The sequence below is a fragment of the Lepidochelys kempii genome, chromosome 1 (assembly GCF_965140285.1).
Source record: "Lepidochelys kempii isolate rLepKem1 chromosome 1, rLepKem1.hap1, whole genome shotgun sequence".
Classification (NCBI taxonomy): Eukaryota; Metazoa; Chordata; order Testudines; family Cheloniidae; genus Lepidochelys; species Lepidochelys kempii.
The window spans coordinates 68,428,977-68,449,255 of NC_136380.1; the positions used below are offsets into that span (position 1 = coordinate 68,428,977).

At 39.7% G+C, this 20,279-nt stretch overlaps 1 long non-coding RNA gene across 1 annotated transcript in view; it reads right to left on the bottom strand.

The window, feature by feature from the left end:
- Positions 1-19,881, bottom strand: part of LOC140903534 (uncharacterized) — a 71,010-nt gene extending 51,129 nt beyond the window's left edge. Inside the window, exons 1-2 of the long non-coding RNA XR_012156275.1 lie at positions 19,800-19,881; positions 9,785-9,932 (exon numbers count right to left, since the gene is read on the bottom strand). This is a non-coding gene — a long non-coding RNA (uncharacterized LOC140903534). The remainder of the gene's footprint in view (positions 1-9,784; positions 9,933-19,799) is intronic.
- Between the last annotated feature and the right edge of the window lie 398 nt (positions 19,882-20,279).

Consider the following 20,279-nt stretch of genomic DNA (forward strand, 5'->3'; position numbering starts at 1 on the left):
ACTGAACAGGGGTCTCCCACATCCTGTGTTAGTAGCCTAACCACTGGGCTAAAAGTTATAAGGAAGGTCGCTGCTGGCACCTCCTCCCTTCCCAATACTCATTTTGTGTGGAGTTAGGCAGACACCTAAGCTGTTCTTGCAAGAAACGGCTTAGGTACCTAAGACATCTGACTCCGGGAAAGGGATCTGTGCATCACTAGAAGAGATAGGTGCCTCCCTGCCACCTAGATTTAAGTGCCTAACCTGTGAGAGGTCAGGTCTGATGGCTAATGCTTTTGGCTAGTTTAGGCATCTCCTTGCTTAGGGTGCTGGCCTCTATTCTTAGGTACCTATCTCTCCCCGTGTAATGCATATAGACTGTAGGTGCCTAACTCAAGCTTTGTGGATTCCAGTGATTTTCAAGGTGTTGCAACACTTCGGTCTCTTTGTGGACTGAGGCCATAACATCTCTGTTGCGAAGTTGTCTCATCAGTGAAATGGGGTTAACATGTACCTTTGTACAGTGTCTGAGACAAGAAATTGCATTTTAAAGATCTTGGGATGTAAAGTGATATATGCTTACAAATGTTATTTTTTAATTTGAGTTCAAGGCATTTAAGGACAAAACAAAAGACTTAGAAAAGTTGTGTCAACAATGAGGGAAAGCCACTTCAAACAGAAATTTGAGAATGAGTTTGAAAAGGATCTGTAACGGGGTTCCACTCACCACGCTGGCACTGCCTACTGGCCGTCTTGGGGACTAGCTCTGCAGGTTAGTACACCTTCTCCCGATGGTGTCTTGCCCACTGTCACTTCTGCTCCTGGACCCACGTCACTTCAAAGACCACGGCATCCTCTTCATGACACAGCCCTTCAGCCACATCATGATATGTTTTCTCCCCTTTTGGGGGCGAGTGCTGCAGTCCAACTGTCCCACCACTTCCCTACTGGTGACTGAAGCCAGTTGTCCTACCAATTCCCTGTGGCCTCAGCATCCTCTTCGCCCTGACCTCAGGGCATTAGCCTACAAATCCAAGCAGCCAGCCAGGAGCTTTCTCTAGCTCCCTCATCCCTGCTAGCAGCAGTGCTCCGTCCAGGGTGCTAGCTTCTTTCTGCCTGCCAGTCCTCCCTCCTTAAACTGCATGGAGTAACTGACCCTGCTCTGCCCTGTAGCTCTTCTTATATGAACCTGCCAGGGCCAGATTACCTGCTCCTCTCAGCCCCTCTCTAATTGGCTGCCTCCTGTGTAGCATCCCTAGGACTCTATTAACCCCTTCGAGACCAGTGTGGGGCCAATGCCCCATCACAGACCCATGTGCAAAAATCTGAACAATTGACATCTAAAACCTGTTTGTATGTGCAATCATGGGAATTTGCACAGGAAATCATATTATGTATCTGTGCAAATATAGATAGGAAATTGCACATGCAATTGAGCACTAAAAATTTAATCCTAAAAAGGTAACATTAAAAGAAGCTTTTTATATTAGTCATACAATGAAATGAGCAAAAATGTTTAATTGCTCAAATGAATCATTCAGATTGTTAAAACACCCACTCTGCAATACAAAACCAATGTACGGAGACTTATGGAGATGATGCACAATTTTGCAAAATTATTTCCCAATTTCACATCACTTGGCACTGAAAAGCTAGATATACCATAAACTTAGTTAAAACACTGGTCACCAATCCACATGTTTAAAAATATGAATTAATTGAACTAGATGCAGTATAAGCAGATGCATCTTCTGCAGGATTCGGGGCATGCCTTAATCAGAAAGGGCCATCATGTGTGTTTTCATAGATGTTACACACACACACACACACAAATGCTGAGGAAGAAAAGAAGGTTCAGGCAATTGATTGGTTAAGTTCCATTATCTATAAATGAAAGAAACAAAAAGCTGTCTCCCTGTTCAAATAATACCCGGCTTTTATATCTGTAGATCCCGAAGTACTTCACCATCTCTAATGTATTTAACCTAACACCACCAAGGTGAGAGTGGAGTATTAGTACTCTCATTTTATATATGTGGAGCACAGAGAAGCTTGCTCAAGGTCATAACATAGAAAGTTTTGTAGTGGGGTAAGAACTTGAACCTAGGTTCTCCCAACTCCTCTTCTAGTACCCTAACCACTGGGCCATTCTTGATTACAAAGCTCGTGAAAACTGGAGTGATATAGATTTGATCACCACCTAGCCTCCACCTTAGGATATCAAAGCTGTTAAGATATAGGGTCTGATTTTCTACTGACTTGTACTTTGTGCAGTCATTTACTCCTGTGCAAAAAGAGCGCAAAATGGCGATAAAATGTTACCCAATCAGAATGGCATCATTCTAAACCAGTGGTTCTCAAACTTTAACAACCTGAGGACCTCCATTTTGATTTACAATTTTCCACAGACCCCCAAACCCACTGCTCAGCCCCAGACCCTGCCCTACTTCACTGCTTCCCCCTGCCCCACCTCTGCTCCACCCACCCTCCTCTTCTCTGCCTCTTTCCACCCCCTCCCCTGAGCACACCCCATCCCCGCTCCTCCCCCTCCCTTTCAGCACCTCATGCACGCTCCTGAACAGCTGTTCCCTGGTGTGCAGGAGGTGCTGGGAGGGAGGGGGAGGAGTTGAGAAAGGGAGAGGGAGGAGTAGATCAGCTGGGCCTGCGGACCCCCTAGAGTTCCCTCACGGACGCAACCCCAGTTTGAGAAACGCTGTTCTAAACTAATCTGATTTGGTAACAACGTACACCTATTTTTCCTCAGTGTGAATGACTACACAAGGTGCAAGGCAATGAAGAATCAGGCCCTTTATCTTCACAATCAACTAAGGACCACAATAGCCATTAGAAGGGCTATAAACAGCTTAACAAAATCCACCAGTGAGATTCATGAATTGAATATGTTGTTTATACAACAAAGAATATGTTGATCAGTCCAACTAAACTAGCAGGAAGAAAAGGAGGACTTGTGGCACCTTAGAGACTAACAAATTTATTTGAGCACAAGCTTTCATGAGCTACAGCTCACTTCATTGGCTGCATCGGACGAAGTGAGCTGTAGCTCACAAAAGCTTATGCTCAAATAAATTGGTTAGTCTCTAAGGTGCCACAAGTCCTCCTTTTCTTTTTGCGGATACAGACTAACATGGCTGCTAAACTAGCAGGGTTTCAATAAGAAGAACAGACACACCATTTTGAATAAATTGAAAACGATAGTTTAATGAGGTGTCAGGGAGAGAGAGAGAGAGTGTACAGAGTTTTATCCCTCAACTTGAGATCATCCTGGTCAGTTGGGAAAGAGATGAAGGCACTAAGTAGGTAACATTTTCCCAATGTTAAAAAATGGGATACTTATTAATAAACTTCCAGCCACCATCTAGGTGCTGAGCAATGTAAGAAAAAGGATAGGAGAATGTATTCTGTGTTGTAATGGGTGGAAAGATAGCAGCCATGATAAGTCACTTAGTCACGTGGATTCAGAAGAGTCCCCCACATAACAGAGCTGAGGAAGGGTCATGAAATACCCAACTGGAGGCCACGAAAAAGCTAGGAAGGGATTTTTGAATGTAATGCCATTAATTTAGTTGTTTATACTAGGGTACTGCTGCCAAAGTATCCTGGCACCTCAGCTAATTTAAAAAAATCCAAATCCAAATCGCCCAAATGGAGGCCCAATGAAAAATGGCAGCAGCCACCCTAGGTTCTCGCACTGGAAGAGCCACGTGACCATCCCATTGAATTTTCACAAGGAGTTTCAACCCCATCAGAGTCAAGTGCCACAACTAAATTTCTAAGTAAGCTCACTACACACCTGTATATAGAAGGATGGCAAAGTTAGCAACGGAATAGAGAGGTTTGTTCTCACTAACGTACAGAATCTATATCCATGCCTTCATTTCCTCTCACCTGAACTATTACAATTCACTTATGTATGGCCTCCCCAAATCCTAGACTTCTAGACACCAGCATTTGTTCACCTCTGCTTCCTGACTTCACACACATACAGAGAAACATGGCAACATCTTCCCCCTTCTCAAACAACTCCACTGGCTCTGCATTCACCTCAGAAGCCATTTCAAGATGCTGTTCCATGGTCTTGATTCACCGAAGCAACACTCCTCTACTTTTCTGCTGATGTAGCTCCACTGATTTCAGTTAGCTAATTTCAGCAGAGCTATGCTGGTGTCAAAATGGAATGAAGTGTGGTGGATCATTATTAAACCTCTCCAGGGGACCTCCCGTCCCTCATTACTTTCCTTCCTGCTCCCTCCTTTCACCCAAATCTGCAATTTTCTTATCTCTTCATACAGTTTCCCTTCTGTTGACAAAAGTCTTCTCCTCTTTCACTCCCTGTGCTTCCTTGTTACTCTCTTACTACTTGATCCTGCTCCCAATGAAGCCAATGGAATAACTTCGATCACTTTTAATGATGTGAGATCAAGCTCATCAGCTCTCCATCTTTCTTTACATTTTACTTGAAATACAATCTTTTCTCCCCCATTTATGCCTCCTAATTTCTTCCTCCTTCCCTCCTCTGAATTGTTTTATGATCTCATCCATTCACCATAAAAAGTCTCTACACTATTGCTGATACCTGTCGTTTATATGATATAGTGAAATATATTATTTAATTTTGTAAAGAGTTTTGGGATATAGCTTAATAAAAAGCACTCTACACAATAAACATATCATATTGTAATTTGAATCGATTACTTTACTGTATTTGTATGTTTGAATGCCTTCTTCCCTAATAATAAAATTCATTTATGTCACAGACACCTAGGTATTGCTCTCTTGCCTCTTCTAAGAAGTAGTGTAATTGAGCACCTGTGTGTGGGGACAGTGGGAATTGGGGGTTCTTGATTAAATTTTCTCCAGTTTTAAATTATTTATTACCTTGTTCCATTTCCCTGTTACCTTCATAGGGACCCTTTCAAACTGTCAGAAAAACCTATTTACTTTTAATTGATTAGTATTCTGCATTCATTGAGATTTCCAAAATGACCAAGAGAAGCAGTAGTACCAAGATTAGCCATATCAATCTACAATATGATGAGTGACATAAAATATGTCACTGACAGTGGACTGCAGTACTTAAGTGTGGGATTTCAAGTATTTGCTAAGACATAGCAGAGCTTGAGAAAAATCACGTCAGCTTCACCAAATGATGAGGTAGCTGAGAGTTCAGTGAATATCATACAATCTCTATGAAAGACGTTTAAACAGCATGACGTAGCGTATAGAGTGCTGGACTTTGCTATGTTACCAACTGGACATGTGACCGTCAGCAAGTCACTTTACTTTTCTGTGCCTCAGTTTCTTTATCTGTAAAATGGGAATAGTGATACTAGTCTTCTTTTGTAAAGCACTTTTACATCTATGGATGAAAGGCATTATATAAAAATTAAGTATTATTGTGAATATTATTATAAAGAACTCTGCTTAATCCAACTGAATCTTGGGAATTTGCCAATAGAGACTTAACATTTCTATCACAAGTACTAATGGGACATCAGTCAAAAACAAGCCCAGCAACTCAGACCTAAGCTTTGTAATCTGGACTTACAAATAAAATTTGAACAACAACAGAAGAAACAAAGCTATTACTATGGCTAAGAAAACCGTTGTCCAGACTAATAGTTGTACTTGAAAATAGCAGGAAGCCAACTATAGCTGTTACCTTACCATAGTGAGACAGCCACCACACACTATGCAAATTGAAGATCAAAGGTATGATGCCAGAGAAGTGAGAGAAATAATGACAACTTACATTTATGGGAGCCAATGGAATTCTTACAAAGACAACATCTAAGTCCAAAACCTTACAGAAGACTCGAAATAACCATTCTTTTAAGAGTAGCGTTAGTCAATACCATATGCGGAAAACAGGATCATATGTAGACAATTCAAACTATGTGACTAGTTAAGTGACTCTAACAAATATGATAGGGAAACATAAAAGAAATCATAGCAATCTTCAACAATGTTTAAAGTACATTCAGGGTGACATTTTTAAAAGCATCTAACAGGCTTGGGTCCACAAGTCCCACTGAAGGTCAACAAAGCTGAAACGTAATACACAGAGGGGACTGGAGGTGAAAGAAAAATGCACTACCATATTTATGCTCTTTCTACACACATGTGCCCTGATTCCTGAAGAAATGGTTTCATAAGAGAAGCTTTTAAAAACAGTACACATTGAAATTGCAGCTATGTCTGCCTGTGGAAAAAAATATTAGTTTAGCCCAGAAGTGCACATTTTAACCCAAAGTGCACATTATCATGCAGAATGTGTGCAAGCCCTTATTCACAGGAATACAAAGTAATGCTGTTCCATTAGGCTTTCAGTGGGTGAAAACCTAAAATGATATAGCGTAAGAGACTGCTGTATCTGCATCTCCTGTCACAGTTTTCTCTTTGTGTTGCTCCTGAAGCTTTGACCAGGCTACTTCACACGTGTGTAAAAAGTGATCAACAATAAGATGTTTTAACTGCTTTTTTTATACATAGTCAAAAGAAATCAATAAAAATCCACATCTTGCATCTGTGAATAATGGATGTGCATATTCCAAACAGCTAACTACAATTAGAGCTCTCCATTGAATATTAAACTACGTACATTCCCATACAGTGATACATTAATGTCACTTGTTAATAATATCAATAGCTGACAATGCGTCTGCCTTTCACTGAATTCTAAAGGCAGTGCACTTGTGTGACTGGTCTAGCAAGAGGATCATAAATCACTCTTATCTTGATTGTATAGTTCGTAATTTGTTAAGTGGAAATGATGCCTCTTATTTTCATGTTGCTGGCCCTTAGCACCTCAGAAAGAGTTATTTAGTAAAATATCCTTTTTGTATTAGGAACACCCAGTACATGAATTTGTGTGGATTTGCAATAGACATGCCAAGATGAGAGTTGTTCATCCCACAGCGTTTCTCTTTCTCTCTCTTTTTAAAGTAATACATCCACTCAGGAGAGGACTTTTTTAGAGAGGGAAAGCTCTTAATGCCAAAAGTATTCATACCTTCAAACATAGTGACCCTAAACAATAAGATCTTCATAGAGGAATCCCACTTACACTTTGAAGTGCATTTATGGGGAGAATAGGAAGCTTCATTCACTTATATACAATCCATGGGAGAATAGAATTTTCTTTTCCTAGCCAATTATACTCCATAGTATTTTAACTGAGCCATCAGTTAAAGAGCCATTGCATTTTTATAAAGTCCTTATCATAAACTAGTAGTGCTTAAGGCATGCTCAAATTATTAGGCTTTTCTCACACAAAGAATTAGCACAATGCCCCTCTGGGACTGTTTAGAAATTCCTTATTTGCTCTACAAACATTAAAACACTGGCAGAGCATGAGAGCAACAAATTAGTATTATTTAACAGCATTCAAAATCAGCCCAATTTTTATAAATGATTTTTGTAAGGTTATTATAGTCCAACACAATTAAGGTTAGAGAATAAACAGATATGAAGTGCTCAAAATTAAAGCAACAGCTACCACCTTTGAGAATATTAGTGTATTACCCCAGGGTTTAACCTCCTTTGACTGGCTTTGCAAAAGCAACTAGCTCAGTGCTAACAAGAGCCGTGATCTGTATTTGTTAATGATCAACCTTGTTTTCTCTCTCTCTGCCTTTTTTTTCCCCCCATCACATGTGGACATCAGCAGTTTCCCAGTGCTATACACTTTATTTTTCTTTTTTATAATCAACTTTGGACAAGCAATAGGAGTGTAAGATTTTTTTAGTTATTCTGGACAGTTGTATAGATTTAAGGTCCAGTCCTAGAAGGTGTCAGCAACTCCTGCAAGGCACTGAGTTCCTTCAAAGCCCAGTGAAGTAATGTGGTGACAGACAATTATCTGGAGAAATAATGTTCAACTATACAATTTGCAGCACGTTCTAGGGAGTTGACAAGCCCTACCCCAGCCTACCTTAAAGCTCAAACAGTGCCCTAACCAGTAGCCTATGGCATACCCTGGGATAGATGGCTCTCCTTCTGAAGTTATTCCACTTTGTATAAATAATTAAATAGTTTTTGAAACAGAGTGAGAATGACTCTATAGCCAAGTGATTAGAGCACTCAGGAACCCAAACTCAAGTCCCTGCTCCAATGATTATTTGTACAAAGTGGAATAGTTCCAACAGGAGCGATTCCTAGGGAAGAATATCCCATAGCCAAGCAGTTGAAGCCCTGTCCTAAAAAAGTGGGCAACAGAGGTTCAAATCCCTGCTCTATATTAGGCCAAGTGAGGATTCGAACCCAGGTCTCCCATATCCAGGGTGAGAGCTCTGGGCTAAAGATTATGGGGGCACCACTACCAACTCCTTCAGCAGGTGTGTTTGGTGTGGGGACTGATCAGTTAGCCTCTGAAAATGCTTACCAGATTGCACAGGGGAAAGACTAGTCTGAGGATCCCTCAGAGTCTTATACAGGAGATAGGTGCAGGAGATTGAGACTTAGACATCAGTTTGCATGTTCACTGGCAGATTTATAGTAACTTACCTGACTTTGTTGACAGAGGCCTAGATGCCTGGGGACTTTAGGCACCTACAAAGTTGAGTGGCAACTGAGTGGGAGGGTTTGAGAATCTAAATTTTGGACTTTGGTTCCTAAAGTAGCAGTTGTGCTCCAAAGTCACCTAAGGCTAGATCCACAAAGGGACTTAGGTGTCTATGTGCCATGTAAAATAAATGAGACTTGTGCTCCTAAGTGCTTTTGAAAAATCTATTGTTCCAAAACCAACACTCAGCAGGTAAAATTCAGAAAGGACAACTATTGTTCCAAACAACTTCCAATTCAAAGCAGGGAGGTCAGCTCTTCAGATATCTCTCAGACCCTCTCTTCAGATATATTTGCTTATTTTCACCCAAAATTATCTTCACAAAGTAATTGTAAACATGAAACAAAACAAATAAATACGCAAACAAACAAACCAACTCTTCACCCCCATTTTAAAAATTGCCAAGTGTCTGTTTTAAACTGAATAAAACCTGGAAATTCAAGTATTAAGCTACGTGTTCCAGCTTTACCTATCTGATTGTGTCCATTTCAGGAGGAATCAAACACATACAGCAGAGTATAGCTTTATACAGCTGTGATGTATACTTAGGCATATCACACTGAAATGAGCTTTAATTCTGAACTTCTTGAATTTTGTTATTTTAAGCCAGCACTTTAAGCGTATTTCTGCCTGGATATATACATATATGGAGAACAATAAAAGAAACCAAGGAGGTTTCACCTGAGTATGGAAAACTACAAAGACTGCATGGTTAAAAGAATTTGGAAAATAAGGAAACATTTGATGCCATTCATTTAAATAAAGTAAGTGAATAGGTTATGTCAAGAAAGCATAAATATTCTTAAATTTTAAGATATAGTAAGTCAAAAACAGAGGTAATATAAAGAGGGAATAATCAAATGAGCCTAATCTGATCATTAGTAAGCACACCATGCAAAGGAAAAGAAGAGAGGAATAGATGAGACACTAAGAAGCTGACCAGATCATGAAAACAAGTTGGAAAGAAGGGAGGAAAAAAGGAAAGGATAGTTAAACCATGTGGGGGTTCTGCAAACTAATGGTACAGAATAGTGAACCTTTGCAGCTGTGGGCCACCCTCTTTGAACCCAGGTCTTTGTCATTCTTCATTAAGAAGAGCTGGAATCTGAGTTTCTGCAGCGAGTAATTGCTACATATTTCCAAAATTACACCAGCCAGTCCTTATTCTCTCTGTGGTGAAGGTAACTTGCCCTTGAGCATGGAAAGCACGAGGAAATGAGTTACCTTTGTTATGCTCGGAAGCGGGTATACGGTGCTCGTACAAGCACAGACGGTGGTGGTGCAGCAGTCATGGGTAATGCTTCATTTACTCAACAGCTCGCTCGCTCTCTCTCTCTCCCCTTCCATCCTCCTCCCCAGCCACGGATGATTGCTGTAGTGAAGTGAATTAATGGAGCTTTAATTAGGAAGGGAAAATGGCTAAATAAAACAAAGCACAGAATATAAAATGTGTGAGAAACATACTGCATTGGGAAATAAAATTATTATATGACTAATAAAATTAAATAAAATTTGTTGCAGCTATTCCAGGCTAACCTATCATTTATTGTTCAATAAAGATGTGCTGATAGTAGCAGTGCAGTACAAGGTGGAGGTAAAAGAACTAACTGTCATCTTAATCTACTGATTTCATTATTTACTAGCAAATACAGAGGTTGTTCAAATCTCACAGACAGACTCACAAACCAATGAAAGCAGGGAAATTCAAACTCAAAGTTACTGCGATGAGGTCCTTAGCTGATCTTGTATTGCAGTGGTATCCAAACAGTTTAACATTATATCCCATGCAGTTCTGTTTTAAGTGTAGTACCAAGGCACAGCAGGGGGAACTGAGGATAGCATCTCTGAAATCCTTTGCAGTTGTCTCTAAGTCAGGTCCTTCAGATTGGGCCTGATGTTCTTCTCACTTACACCAGTGTAAATCAGCAGTAACTCTCCGGAAGTTGGAGTAATTTTGATGAAAATCTTGTGAAAGAGGAGAACCAAGTCCATTGTTTTTAATGTAGCATTTTGTGTTTATTTTTGTATCTATTTTAAAACAGCAAATATTGACATGTTACTTCTTAGACAGCAACCTAACCAGAAATATCCAAACAGTCTGTGGGAGAAAAAAAAGACTAGCCCTGTTACTGTTAAATGGGTCTGCTCTACTCTGCTCAGTTTCCACTGGGTGCTGCCCAGGAGCGGGACATGAGAGAAACAATGCAGCTCCTGAACTTCTAACCTGTTGCAGTAGCCTTGATGGAATGTAGAACAGTCTAAAGGGATGCTCTCAATTCATCCAACTGATAATGGCTCTCATCAACTGGAGATAGGAGGGGCCTGTGCTCTGGCCACCACGACCCCAGCCCAAACATGCCTCTACACCAGAGACTGCAGGGCCCAGAGTAGGCCTGAGAATATGGCCAAAAGTTTTTATCATTACCACTGACAAGAACTCTTATAATTAAAATATTACAGAAAGAACATATGCCTACACTGTCGCTATTAGCTATATCCCTGTTACGCAAAATGATCCATTTATAGATATCATTTAGTATTTGTGTCTACATGATCAGATGGTTATTTAAATAGGGCACATGTGCACAGAGCTACCCGCACATTGCAGTGAACCTCACTCTGACACACGTGTACAACACATGGTCCTGTTAGACAGCTAGGTCTGAAGGACACTTGGAACCTATCTTGGGAAGGGTCCCCACTTTCTCCCCATGAGCTGGTGAAACTGCTAAGTCCTGCCGCTATTTAATAAAAGCCAGCATCTGTGATTTACGTGCCTCAAATTACACCACTTCATCCAAGGGCCAGTTCAGAGCTTGTTACATGCACTGATGCTTGAAGCACAGCTATAACAAAAGACTGGACCGACAGTTTTCTTTGCCTTTAGCTACCATTTTATTTGCCTTTATTTTGTGTTTGGTTGGCCACCCTAAATGACCAGCCTGCAGCAGCTGCACCCTTCCAAAATCCATTTGATCAATCCTTCATACACTACGCCTTCCAGGGACAGGAAATATCAGTTAGGCGCTGCCATGCCCCAATTACATACACACACACACATCAGTACTGCTGCAACCCTGTCTGGGCTGCTGAGATCGTTAGAAAAAGAATAATGGGGATTCTTCATGATGAATAGTGCTATATATTAGAAATGTAAGCTTGATCATTATCCTATCTCAGAATCACTGCATACAGCTATTTCTGGGGGAAAGTTCAACATGGATGATGGTCAACACCTGTTAAAGACATATTATTTATAGCAAAAGAGAAGCACACTGCTGTGTCCATTCGGGAATGAGCACAGGGTTCAACCTCCAAGAAACTGAGCACATCACAGATGGAGAAGATGGAGGAAAAGCTGATATGAAACATTCTACCAGACACACGGAGGAGTAGCACTAATGTCAGGAGAGAGTCACCCTCTCAGCTTCACAATTAGGAAGCAGCAAATGGGAAAACAAAGAAAAGGGGGACAAGTACAAAAGGGAAATAGAACAATTCTGCTGACTTCTCAAGATGGGGATTCACAACTGGGAAGAACCAACCCTTCATGCTTCTGCAGGAATTGGTACCCTATCCAACCCATCTACCAGCTGCTGAAACCCTCCCCACTCCACTCCTAATGGCAAGCTCTCCCAACAATCACTGAGGTGCTGCAGTCATCTCCTTCCCACTTATGCTGCACAGTTACACAAGACTTCCTGAGTTGCAAAGAGGCCCTATCAAGTCTATGGCTACCTGTGGTAATATGGCTAGTCTCCTCAAACTATGACACTTATCTGTAACATTTTGTAATCCTTTTTAATAAGTTAATAAATATTCAGTACCTGGATAAAAACTCCCATATTATTACCTATTGTTCCATTATAGCAGGGATCGGCAACCTTTGGCCTGCAGCCCGTCAGGGAAATCCTCTGACAGGCTGGGATGGTTTGTTTACCTTCAGCATCCGCAGGTTCGGTCGATCGCAGCTCCCACTGGCCGCAGTTCTCTGTTCCAGGCCAATGGGGGCTGTGGGAAGTGGCGGCCAGCACATCTCTTCGCCTGCGCCACTTCCCGCAGCCCCCATTGGCCTGGAACAGCGAACCGTGGCCAGTGGGAGCTGCGATTGGCCAAACCTGCGGATGCTGCAGGTAAACAAACTATCCTGGCCCGCCAGCGGATTTCCGATGAGCCGTGTGCCAAAGGTTGCTGATCCCTGCATTAGAGTATCGCTGTCAGAAAGTGAGAGATCTTCACACAAAATGTGAAACAAACTTACACAATCCCAGAAATCAAGAGCTTTGTGTCTCATTTCAATTTTTCAAAAGTGTTTAGGCTTTAAACACAAAACATGAACTTTGCATTTTTCTCTCCAAGGGTTCGTCTACACTGCAGCTGGGACCGTGATTCCCAGGGAGGGTAGACAGACATGCTAATTCTACTCAAGCTAGAAAGATAAAAAGAGCAGTGTAGTTTGAGGTAGCACAGACAGCAGTTCAGGCGAGCCACCCAAGTACATACCCAGGGCATCTGGGGAGGTTTGCACTCAGTTCAGCTAGCCTGAGCTGCCACCCATGATACCCCCGGCTACACTGCTATTTTTAGCACTCGAGCAAAAATATCATGGGTCTGTCTACCCATGCTGGAAAGCACAGTTCCACCTGCAGTGTTGACATACCCCCACATTTTCCTAGTTTTAAATTTTTTAAAAAAAAAGACACAATTTTCAAAATTGTTCAAACAATAATTCATCATTTCTTTTATATGAAAATCAATCTGCTACAAAAGCATGGGACATATTTTAATATCTTCTGTGCTTTCAAGGCGAAAAATGCCCATTTTGAATAAATATAATAAGAAACAATATCAGGGGAACAACATGGCCTGGAAAGAAATGACAAAAATATTAACCAGTAAAATCTATATACCAGGTTTGTTACTTTTCACCGAGCTCCAGTGAGTATGCAGCATATTTGACTTAAGATGATTTCAAACATAAAACTGTCTGATCAGTAAAAATCTTAATATTTTTGGCCAGGATTTTCAAACAACTAGCAATTTTGATTGTCTCAATTCGTGGGTTCCCGATTTGAGGCATCTTAAAAGGGCATGATTTTCAGACTGCACTGAGCACCACTGTTCTGAAATTCAGGCCCCTTTAGGGTGTCTCAGTTAGGGAATCCACAAAATAAGGTGTTAAATCACTTGTCACCTTTGAAAATCTTGGATTTCAAGCTAAAAATATCCAAATCTACTATTGTAAGTTTTTTATGACACATACAGTACTAAGCAATATTGTTCTTCTAAATCTGGTCAGAAATGTGTAAGTAGTTTTCTGCACAAATAAACAGATAACTGAATATTTTTATGTATGGTAGGATTATTTATTATGAAATGTTGCTCTGGAGCACAGTTGCCAAATCTCACACAGTAAATAAGCACCCCAACTTTCACAATAAGCCAAAACTCAAGCTAATCCCATTTCAAAAGAAGGCCAAAACAAGCCAACACTCTATGTGACTAGATCCCCCCAGCGTGCAGTCTAGGACTGTGGTGGGCCCGCTGTGCACTCCTTATTCTCCCTCTCACTTGTCCCTGCTTGCCCCTTGTCCCTCCCCTTTGCCCCCCCTTGCCGCTGCTTGCCTGGAGCTGATCAAAAAAAGACGCAACAAGCTACAACAAGCAACAAGCTACAAGCCAAACAAGCTACAAGCCAAAAATTAGCCAACAAGCAACTCACAAGCCAATTAAGCCAAAAACAAGCCCAATTTCTGCGGTTTTTTTCACAGGTTTGGCACGTCTGCTCCGGAGAGATGTCTCCCATCCACATCACTCTACTCCAAAATGGGCTTAACACAAGGTAATGCAAGTAAGAAGAATATCCTTCTTGCTCATCATGAATCCTGTTAAGTCCCTAAAACACAAACAGATTTTTTTTTCCTTTTCCTCCATGGTTAACCAGCAAATGGAAATGAATTGCTCTGCCATCATTCAGCCACTTTACAGAAGGCCCTAAATAGAAAAGTACCTTGATTGTGACATACACTTTCAGATAGTGACCCATCATTCAACTCACTAAACTGCTATACTGCAGTGAATTGAGCTAGTGAATTTTTATTCATTCCCAAACCTACAATTAATTACAATTTCAGTCTCACCATCGAAAAAGCTAAGATCAGACAATCGTCACTGATGAACACCAGGTCAAAAAAGAACTCATCATAATCTACATCTATATTTTCCTCCTAATTGAACTGCCTTTTTAATAGGCAGCAATTAAAATTGCCCTTCTCTGCTCATACATAAGTTGTACAAAACTGAGTGTTCAAACTCTACTTTCAGACAGAGCTACGTAAGTATACACATGATCCACATATGTGGAGATATCTATATGATAAATTGCAGAGCCCTGTGATAAATTAATTTACCATACACCTTTAACTCTGTCACCTGACCTCTATCTACTCCATCTCTTCCTAAACTACTTCAAAACCCTGAGCATTTAAAAAATGAACCTATTTAGAAAAAAGGTCCCTCTTTCTCCCTCCAAATATGGAAATCCTCCTCAAAATTACACCTACCTGAAGTGCAGGGTGAGCAATATTCAGGACAGCTTTTCTATATATAAAATTGTCATAACTTTTAAGTCTTTGCATCCCTATAAGCCTAAAAATGAGAGCTTTATACCATTGGAAAGGATCAGTTTCCCACCTTCTAAGCTTGGAAGGTCCCAAGATATCGGATGTTAATGTCTTGACATTTTGGGGTATAGAAAAACTCCTTTAGTCTATTTTTAGAGCTTTTTAAGATTCCATGTGAGACCTGCACACAGTTAGACCTAAGGAAACCAGTGCATCTAACTTACCATTAACTGTACAGGAAATAGTCCATAAACATATTTTGGACACACCCCTGAAATAGTTTATCTGTAACGCATGTGTCATGTACAGGAAATATGATGATATGATTATACCTTGAAGGCTTTATCAGCATAAACTCGGTGCCATTAAAGGTCAAGATTTTCAAAAACAGGAGCTTAAAGCTCAGTGCTGAAATCCATGCTAAAGAACAGACCTGATTTTGAAAAGTGCTGAGCACCAAGAAAGTCCTATTTAATTTCTCCTCTTTGGTTCAGCACTAAATTCAAAATGGAAAGTGCCACCTATTGAAACCTCAAACACCACTTTATGTAGCACCATCGGTTTTCCAGTACGATCTTCCATTCAAGAACTCACCGAGCCAAAACTTGGTTGATATTTGGGATCTGGCACTATCACAGGCTAGGGGAAAATGTTTTACCTGACCTTTTGATCTTTCTTATGTTGCTTAGCTCAGTAAAATAAGAACATTAGAACAGCTATACTGGGTTAGACCAATGGTCCATCTAGCCTACTATCCTGTCTTCTGACAGTAGCCAATGCCAGGTGCTCCAGAGGGAATGAACAGAACAGGTAATCATAAAGTGATCCATCCCCTGTTGCCCATTCCCAGCTTCTGGCAAACACAAGCTAGGGACACCATCCAGCCCATTTTTGCAAATAGCCATTGATGAACCTGTCTATCCTATCTATCCTCCATGAATCTATCTAGGTCTTTTTTGAACCCTGTTATAATCTTGGCCTTCACAACATCCTCTCAGTATTCAGTAGTGTCCTTCAACGTGAGAAGGAAAACATAACTCATTCTTTCAGGAGGTGTGAGAAGGCAGAGTTCTCCAAGATACTTCTATTTGTAAATATCCAGCCCAGAAAGTTCACTGGCATATGTTTATGTTTATTTTATTTGACACATTTTTTCAACATTTTCATCTGCCAACTACCACCTCTTAAAAAACTGAATTCAGAACAATAGTCACCTTTAGATGTAGACAAATTGTCCCTAATAGTTATCTTGGCTAACACCAACCTCTTAAGGAATAACTTTAGTATCATGACAGGTTTCAGAGTAATAGCCGTGTTAGTCCGTATTCGCAAAAAGAAAAGGAGTACTTGTGGCACCTTAGAGACTAACCAATTTATTTGAGCATAAGCTTTCATGAGCTATCCGATGAAGTGAGCTGTAGCTCACGAAAGCTTATGCTCAAATAAATTGGTTAGTCTCTAAGGTGCCACAAGTACTCCTTTTCTTTTTAGTATCATGTACTCTCCTAAAGTCTTTTTCTTTTTTCTAGATGGTAGTGATTTATTAATTTGTCAAACTGAACAAAAATACAAGAAACAAATATAAACCTGGGTCAAAAACAATGTTCCTTAAATGGGCTATTATTTCTTTGTAATACAATTTGTTTTGCCAAATTTCTCCCACTGAAGTTGGACTAGCTGGTTTCTTTATTAATTAAAGACTGATCTAGGGCCAAATGTTTCCCTCTAGTTACACTGGTGCAATCCCATAGAAATCAATGGGGTTGTAAAAGAGTAACAATGGCAAATTAAAAATCCAGCCTGGAAAAGGGTGTATTCTTTCTTTCTTATTCTTCCCCACTGTCATACGGAACTAACTGGTCATTCATGTAAGTAAATCATTTGATACAGCATAGCATAAATGACACTATTCCACAAAACATCTAAGCTTTAGGAAGCGAACCTCCCAGTGCAGACCGCAATTCAGAGATGTTTTACATAGCACAGCAAAAGTAGATGTTCACACACAGCCAGTCTTACCATAAATGAGGTTAATTTGTGTTAGCAAACTGTCAAGGAACCTGTCATATCCTATTGTCTTTCCTAGTACAAGAATGTTAAACATGTTACAAGAGTTAAATAAAAAAACCCCACACACTTTGAAGAAAATCACCAGGTTTAATAGCCTCTTTTTTCGAATTTCATTTCCATCTGATTTGCAAAAGACTTTTGTTTGCTGAATTTTGTATATTGAAAAATAGCACTCTGCTGTACTGTAAGGTTTATTTTCCTCTGAAGCTACTGCACAATAACCATGTCATAAATTCAAGTGCAAATGCTTTGTTCCTTTCTAAACTTGAATTAGTAAATTGATCTTCCTCACTCAGCATGTTTTTAATGAACTCAAAGATAAAATTTGATAAGTTCACAAAAACAATTAAATTAGAAGAGCACAACGAATAAGAGGCGTTAATATACTACGAGCCTCTAAAATACATGTAATAAACCAAAATGCATTGGAATTGTTCAAGAAAGATTCTATTAAATTGTGGGTACTACATAGTTAGTATAATGATTGACGATATATTTGTAAAGGCTTTATTTACATCCTGCCCTTGTAGAATCTACTGTTCCAAAAGGTCATGAGAAAATACTGTCAGATGAGCATGTTGTTCTGAAAATTATTCCAAAGAAATTGGAATCAAGGGACAGTTACCTGAACTGATAGCAGGTGTAATAGTTGGAAAAGAGGTTTTAAAAAATAGATATTCACGGAATCACTACTATGAGGCATCATGTCTTACACATGTCAACAAAACAAAGTGTATCCCTATGTAGTGCACTGGACCAAATTCTGACCTGTACATCTATGCAATCACATTGATTTTAAATGGGTTGATTTCAATAAGACTGCTTTGATTTCACAAAAGCATGGGAGAAGGGAGAAAATTTGACATACTGTGTCAGGATTTACCAATAGTAACCAAAAAAATCTCTAACATGTCGTGTTTGGTAATTAGATTCATTTCTGATACATCAGTTTTCCACTGTGGGTAAAATAAATATGTGGGGGCACTGATCATGTTACCATTGCTTTTTCCTTCTTGATAATAAAGACACAGTTGGTCAAACTGTTTATATCTGCATTGAGAGAGTGAGTGAGAAAATTAATTTTTCTTCAAACGTGCTTCAATCCTGTTTCAAGTTCAATTTACATGTACACATGGGGGCTGTTTTCCTCCCTGTGGGCCTAATCCTGAAGGTCAGGGCCTATCCTGCAAGGTGTTGAGAGCCTCCTGAAAGGTGTAAATTCCCTGAACACTCACTGACTTGGAGTTATTCAGCACCTTTCAGGATTAGGCCCACAGAGAGGAAAACAGCCCCCATATGTACATGTAAATTACATTTGGGGCTTGTCTACACAGGAAAGTTGTACCAGTATAAAGTAGGCTGTGAACTTAAACAGCTAGAGTTATAACAGTATAATTCCTCATCTGCACACTTTTATTCCAGTATAAGAGTGTCCACATGGGGTGTTTATACCAGTATAATTATATCAGTTTAACTATACCCATATAATTATATGGGTATAGTTGGAAAAATCTCCCATGTAGACAAGCCTTTACAATATATTTTACACTGTGGTATTCTAACGGGTTGTGGGATCATTCACAAGTCAAGAAATAAAATCTACTACCTCCTTCCGTGTTTTTCCTGTTTTACAATGCAGGTTTTATGGTGAAGTTACAGTGAATTTTGTTTCCAAATCCCAACATATTTACAGCATGCCACATATGCAAACATGCACACAACTCTCACATACTGTGTCACCTCCTTTTGACTTTTGTATCCTGACTCATCTCATCTGACAGCAAGCAAGCATGGGTAGCATTCACCCTCCTCCCTGTACACACACATACACAAAACACATATAAAGATTATAACCTTCACTGCAGATATTTCACCTAGAAAAGATTTATCAGTGAAGTCTCCTAATTTTCACCCTTTACATTAAACATGAAAAGCCAAAAAAGAATCTGAAATCCTAATTTTTATTTTTCTTCATTATTGTCTCACAAACTCTTAATTAGAAAAGATATTTCTTACCAAATGATGAGCTCTTATGTCTGCTTTAACACTTGAAAGGTTACAGGAATAGGAAAAGGAAAGAGTTTAATTAAAGAATAAATTATTGAATACTCAATTTTAATTGATGTAGCCCTCTGCTATTATTTTGCATGTTTATAGATATTTTATGTGAATCTGTAATCAAGATGACACAAAGAAAGACTAACTACTGAGGCTAAAAGAAGGAAGGGCTGTTGCATGATCACATTCAGCAGTTTAAGTTCCAGAATTGTGTGAAGTGTGGTTTCCATGACAACAAGTCACTAATTGCTAACATAAAATAAAGTAAAAATCAACCTTGACTGAATTTGGCAGCTACGTGGAAGCTGTAAAATCCTTAAATAATAATAGTAATAATAATAAATGACATTATTTCTATTTGATGAAAAAAAACCACCCAAGTCCACCTTCTGGGTGAAGGCACCCAGACTTTCATGGTTAATTCAGATTTGGCAAAGGTGGCAGCATAAAGTAGTCATTGTGTGTCACACTTGATAGTCAACACCTACCTTTAACAAGAGATAAGGAGAGATGATTGTGATGAAGAGCTGAGGGATTTTTGTACCCTTGGGCTAGAAATCAGCAAAGGAAAATGCTGTGGAGAATGCATAAAGTAAATAAAAGACACAAATAACAGGATTTTAAACATAAATTCTAACAGGGTGAGAAGAAAAACAAATTAAGGGGGAGAAAAGGGGAGCTAAATCTATACATGTTTTCCTTACTAACTTGTTCATGAGGGGTTTCAGACCCCTCTGGTTTGCAGATTAAAAGAGTCTTTTGAGACTGTGGAAAACTGTTTGGGAGGCACAATGGCACCATTCAAAATTCACCAATTTATGAACTGCTACGTATCATTTCTAAAAATTGCTTCAGCCAGAGTTACCTTTCACCAGCTCTGTAAGTCGACTCACTGGGTCACTAGGAGTGAACGAGAACATTTTGATAAATTCAGTTTCCATGACAATGAATTAACGGTGGAAAAAGGG